This window comes from Phymastichus coffea, unplaced genomic scaffold (assembly GCF_024137745.1).
Source record: "Phymastichus coffea isolate CEN01 unplaced genomic scaffold, Cenicafe_Pcof_1.1 PCOF00027, whole genome shotgun sequence".
Taxonomy (NCBI): domain Eukaryota; kingdom Metazoa; phylum Arthropoda; class Insecta; order Hymenoptera; family Eulophidae; genus Phymastichus; species Phymastichus coffea.
In genome coordinates this window covers 3,299,002-3,305,395 of record NW_026706838.1, presented here as the reverse complement: position 1 = coordinate 3,305,395, position 6,394 = coordinate 3,299,002, and positions in this window count along the sequence as shown.

The following is a 6,394-nucleotide window of genomic DNA, read 5'->3' as shown; positions in this document are numbered from 1 at the left end:
GGCGTGGACCGTTCGAGTTTCTTTTTCGTTTATTTTTATTTTAATATTTTCTTTTTCTCCCACTTCCAGGACCAAGTAGGGACCGGCAAAGTGACTGCCTGTGAGTTTATGAGGCTTTGGGCCGCTTTTTAGGAAAACCCATTGACCGACTTTGAATTTGCTAGGATTTGTTTTTTTATCATATTGTATTTTGGTTTTTTCCTTATATGTTATTAATTTTTCTCTAGCTATTTCATGTATATTGTGTAACTGTTTAACCAAGGTTTCCACGTAGCCTTCGTAGGTAGGTAGTAAATCTTGCTCTAGCAAGGGCTCCGTGCTTGGTAGGCGTCGCTTGCGAGCGAACAGTAGTTTCCATGGTGAGAACTGGTGGCTGCTGTGCCAACTCGTATTATAATTAAATATAGCAAGTTCGACATACTCGTCCCAATTTTTGGTCTTGGAAGTGAACATTTTTAGGTACTCAATTAATGATAAATGAATTCGTTCAACATTGTTAGCCTGCGGGTGATAAGCCGTTGTAGTAATATGCTTAATTTTGAAGCGAGCTGCAATACGTTTCATTAGTTTTGAAGTGAAGTTAGTGCCTCTGTCACTTACTATGACGTTAGGTGCTCCAAAGGTACATATTAGTTTTTTAATAAGGTTATCAGCTACAGTAGTAGCTGTTTGGTCTGGCATGGGTGCCGCTATGGCGTATTTGGTAAACGTGCACATGCAGGTAAGTAAGTAAGCGTTTGTCGTTTTGGTAGGCTCGAGTGGGCCTACCACGTCTATGCTGACTTTAAAAAAGGGAACTGGTGGGGTATCGGTTATGATCATTTTTTGTTTGACATTATGTCTATTTAATTTTCTCAATTGGCATGGTAAGCATTTTTGAATGAACTCTTGCACATCTTCCTTCAGGTGTACCCAATAGTATTTATTCTTGATACGTTTGTAAGTTCTATTGCAACCGTTATGACCGCCTACAGCTGAACAGTGGGCCTCTTCGATTACTTGTTGACGATGCTCGATGGGGGCGAATACTATAAGTCCCTGACAAACTATTAATACTATAAGTCCTTGACTCCAGAAGGTCCCAGTGTATTTTTTATCATTCGTAAAATTTCGAAGAAATCGATGAGCTCAACCTTTTTACTTTGGGCTATACTGACGGTTTTAATTTTATTTTTAGTTATATTTATTACTAATTGCTTCAGTGCTTGGTATATATAATTTCTAATGTTTTCGGTGGTCTCTCTAGTTTCATGACGGATTGGGATAATGAAATGCATCTTGTTTCCTATTTTGATTGTAGTGGGAAAGGCTAATTGCAATTTGTTCATTTGTGGTAGTTTATCATGTTTAAATAAACTCAGTGCACCTTCATCCAGGGGGGTACCAAACGTATCAGTGAAGTACAAGTAATTATCTCGCCTCATAAATAGTGCATCCCGACAATAGATAATGTTTTCATTGGGTAAAGTCACGGGTCCGGTAGGGGAGTTGGCTGAGTCTTTAAGCATCACGTCTTCTAAAGAGGTCATTTCCTGTTTTGGTTGTGAGTCCTGTTTATTTTTAGAGTCTTGATTATGCGTATTATATTGTGTGCCAATTTTATTGCCTTCGGAGCAGTACGTTTTTTGCAGTAACTGTAGGGTAATTAATATTAGTGTCAGTTTCCGTTACTGACGTGTCTACTTCCTGAGGAGGCGGATTCTTTTTCTGACGCGGCAGGAGGGACTTGATGGCTTCCAAGTATTTTACACTTGGTTGTCGGCCCCTTGCGCATCGCGTGGTCATGGCGTGCGTATTTCCTGGCCTTTTTGTATTATCATCTAGTCGAGCTGTCAAGACCAGTGCTTGAACCGGATCTTGCCTAGTTGCTTGTAAATGCTTATTGAGCTGTTTGACTTCCTGTATAGGATTTCGAGAGAGCGCATCTACATTGACGTTGGACGCTCCTTTTTTATATCTGACTTCGAAATTAAAATTTTGTAACAATAGTCGCTGATGAGTTGCTTGTGAATTTGGGTCACTTATTGAATATAGATGTACCAAAGGTCTATGGTCAGTAATGATGATGAATTTTCGGCCGTACAGATAAGGTCTGAATTGCGAAATACTCCATACTATTGCTAATAGCTCGAGCCGGATAGCGGGGTAATTACTTTCAGCCGGTGTGAGGGTACGTGAAATGTATGCTACAGCGTGTTCTCGCTCTTGGTCGTCAAATTGGGAAAGCGATCCTGCGATTCCGATTTTAGATGCGTCAGTGGTAAGAAAACATGTTCTGTTGAAATCCGGGTGTTTGAGCACCGGAGGTTCACATAATTTATCGCGTAGTGTCTCGAAAGCTTTTTGCTGCTCTTCCGCCCAAACAAACGGCTGGCGTTTCTTTAATAGAATAGTAAGTGGTTTTGCGATCTTAGCAAAATTTTCTATAAATCGTCTATAGTATCCTGCTAGGCCGAGCTATTGTTGAACGTTCTTTGGCGTGCGCGGGACTGGGAATTCTTTTACTGCGCGCAGTTTATCGTCGCACGGGCGTAGTCCGTCTTTCGAGATTACATGACCGAGGTATTCGATTTCCGGGCGTAGAATTTTGCATTTCTTCGGATGAAGGACCAGATTAGTTTCACGAAGGCGTTTCATTAACTCGATGATGCTCTTGCAGTGTTCGTCGAATGTTTTAGAATATACGCAAATATCATCGAAAAATGCTACTACATTTTTTAAATCTGATACTAGTACATTTATTAGTGACAGAAAAACTGGTGCGCTAGTTTTAAGTCCAAAGGGGGAGCGACAAAACTGATACAGGCCTGACTCGCATTGGAATGCCGTTTTATGCCTGTGTTCCTTTTTAATACTTATCTGATGATATGATGAATACATATCAAATGATGAAAATAGTTGCGCACCGGCCATTCGTTCAAATAAGTCGACAGGTAGAGGGACTGGGAAATTATAATCTGGGATAATTTTATTTAGCGCGCGATAGTCAAATACGATGCGCGGCGGTTGCGGTTCGCCATCTTCCGTATTCTTTTTGGGCACGCAAAAGACTGGTGCGCAATATGCGCTAGTTGATTTTTCAATAATACCTCTTTCTAGCAGTTCCTGCATTTGTTCATTTTAATAATTGGATCGAGGTACCTATTTAGTATTTCGAGCAAGTATAAGCGATCGCTATTAATTTCAGATTCTTTATTATTTAGGCAACTAATAATACTGCTAGTTAATTCTCGTATTGACGGGTAATCTGATTCTGATTTTTCTGATTTTTTAATCATTTCCGATGCTTTATTTAAAGCGTAGAGTAAATTTGATTCGTTTTTCAGAGTTTGCATGCGCATGCCAGAAGTTACAGATACAGAGTTAATTTTTTCTGAGTTCTCGGATAGGTAGTTAACAGACAGGTTGTACAGTTTGTCGGAATCTGATTTTTTTAGTGCTTCTCGGATTTTGTTTTCAGACGGCTGAGGTATATACTTTTTAGGAGTTAGTATGTCACCTTGTTTTATGACCTCGTGACCATTTTTTTTTACACGGGTTTTGTATATAGGTGCGTTCGTCCTCTGAGTTTCGACTGCTAGGTGCAGTAGCTTTCTAGTAGGGTCGTCGACCGAATGCAAGGAGTTATTGCCAGGCTGTGCCTGTCCTTCGTTTGCGAGAGGTATTTTGCTGGGTGCCTGGTTAATTTTTTTTGTTACGGGAATAGCTCCAATGTAACAGGACTTATTTTCGGTGATAATTGGGAAAAACAAATCATTAATTTATAAGAGATTCCTGGCGTAATCAATATACGCTCCGTATTTTTTTAATGACTCGCTTCCTATTACACCGTCTTCTAATATAGGAAAATTTTCCGGTACTAAGTGAAAATCTAGTACAAAGTTATAAAAGGTTAATGAAACTTTTCCTAATGTCGAGATACTTTCTTGCGAGATCCCCCGTAGTTCGTATCTGTCAAAGATATCTACGTGGACACCGTCTGGTTTGCTTGAAATTTTAAGTAGTGAGACTGCTGCTCCGGTGTCTACGATGAAGCTAAATTTTTGTTTAGTTGTTTTTATTTCAAGTCGAATTGTTGGTGACTGACTGTTAAAATGTAAAAGGATGCTTTTTTGTGCGTGCGACGTTTGAGGCGCTGTATTTACAGGGGCTCCCGGGCAGCGCCGAGTGTCTGGGAACCCTTGTCTTTTTCCGCCTGTTGTAATTTTTGATTTCTGAGTTTTCGTTTTTCGCAATCACTCTTCCAGTGTCCAGTTTCTTTACAGTAATTGCAAATTGAGGAATTAATTTGTTGTAATTTTTCTTGCGAATTTAAATTGACTGGGGCGCTTGTTTTTACTTGATTTTGGGCGGCCTAAAGTGGCTGATGGCTGGAGTGGGGATTAGTGTTATTGTTAGCTGCTGCGCGAGGCGCCGCCCACGGCTGCTGTTTGGGCTGCTTGCTGTTGCGTAGTTGGCCGAGTTTGATTTTGATTCTGCGGTATCCGATACCAACAGTCTTTAGCTGTGTGTTTTGGTCTATTGCAAATTTGGCATGATCTTCCGCTTTCATTAATCGAACCGGCTCTATTTTAGGTTGGATTAGCGCTTTTACTATTTCGGTTATTTCCTCAGGTTCCTGTACGTTGAATTCTCGTTCAATTTCTATTGCTTTCGTTGTAGCTAATTCTAAATTTTCGGCTTCCCCCATGCGTGCCTTGATGACCCAGTATAAACCGCGGATGAAGAATTTTTCTTTGTCTTTTTCAAGTTGGTTTTTAAATCCAGCATAGTTTCGATTTTCCCTTACTGCTGCTTCAAAAAGTTCGTCAGCCACTGTTTTCACTCTATTAGAAAATGTGATTACATTTTCACCACGTTTTTGTTTTAAAGTTGCCAATTCGCCTGTTAATTGATTACAAGTTTTTGCTGATCCGAACAGTAGGTCTAAAAATTTAATCATTTGTTCTACATTATCAAACGTTTTTCCTTGCACGCTTTTAAGTGCTTCACCGCTTAGTTTAATTTTAATTAACTTGGCGAGATCGTTTTCATTGATTGTCGGGACTATGCTGCGTGCCTCTCGACAACCGACGATAAACAAGTGTAAGGGTATGTTAAATCCGTCGAACTTAGGTACGAAATTAACAGCGTCTTTCAAGCTAAAATTTTTTATTGGCGATACTACTTTGAGTGGAATTCATTAGTCCCGTTCTAAAAGTTCCCGGCGTATAATACATAGTAAATGGGCTGCTTGTAAAATTAGTTTTGTTTGTAGGAGTAAAGTGTCGAGTTGGAGTGAAATCAACTTTTTCCGATTTATTATGAGTCATTTCTGGTGATTTGGAAGCGGACGGTGTGTTAGTCATAGATACGTTTGTAGTGGGCGAGTTGTACGTGTCTGAATTTTCAATTGCTGTCTCGTAACTCGTTTGATTTTCGATGAGCTCGAGTAATGGAATTTCAGTTTTATCTAATTTTAATTTTTCAAAATTTATATCCGTAATAGCGTTAAGGAGGAATGCTGGATTTAAATTTTTACTAGTCATTTCAATGAGGATGTCAAATATTAAGTCATCTTTACATAGAAAGTCTAATGCGCTTGTATCAATATAGTCTTGTAAATTATATTTTAATCTTTGTAATTCTTTGACTCGGGTAATTTGCTTTGTTTCGGTGGGTGGAAATCTTTGATGCAGATATGTGAGACATTCTGTAAGCGTAGGTTCCCTGTTTGTTGTGAAGTTTGGTTCTATTTCGCTAATTTTTTTTGTTAGTACTTTGAGTGATTAGTTTTCGTTCGTAAGGTGTTTCGACAATTGTAATTTTGCGATAAGATCCTAATTACCAAGAAATGAGGGGCCCCTAATTGTTATGTCTAGGCGAGGAGATGGTACAGCCAGACGTAATAATATATTCAAGTATTGTCGCGTTGGTAAAGGTTGGATCTTAGTCAGGAGTTAAGCAGAGGTTGGTTAAAGGGATAGCGCCTTTATTATACGTAGGGCGTTTTAAGTAGATAAAATAGTTTCTTACCTTATTAGGATTGGATTTCAGAAGAGGTTTTTTTACGAACAGTCTCAGGTGTTTGCGCTTGATTTAAGGTTTATTGTTTAAAGTTAATTATAATACTTAACAGAGTATAATCCCGGTTCTAAGTAGCCGGATAGTTAGACTTAAAAAAATAACTTTGCGAAACTACCAAAATGCTAAATCGTCAAATGTGTACTGCGTACTGAGTATGCGAATTGCAATTCAGCCTTTTTATACCGTAGGCTGATATGTCCCTTCCTGTGTTTTTGCTAATTTAATATGCGGTGAGTAATATTCGCGGAAATATTATGGATACGTGCTTAGACTAATCTATCCCGCTAGATAGATTTACAAATCTTCCCGGGAGGGTCGGTACAATAGA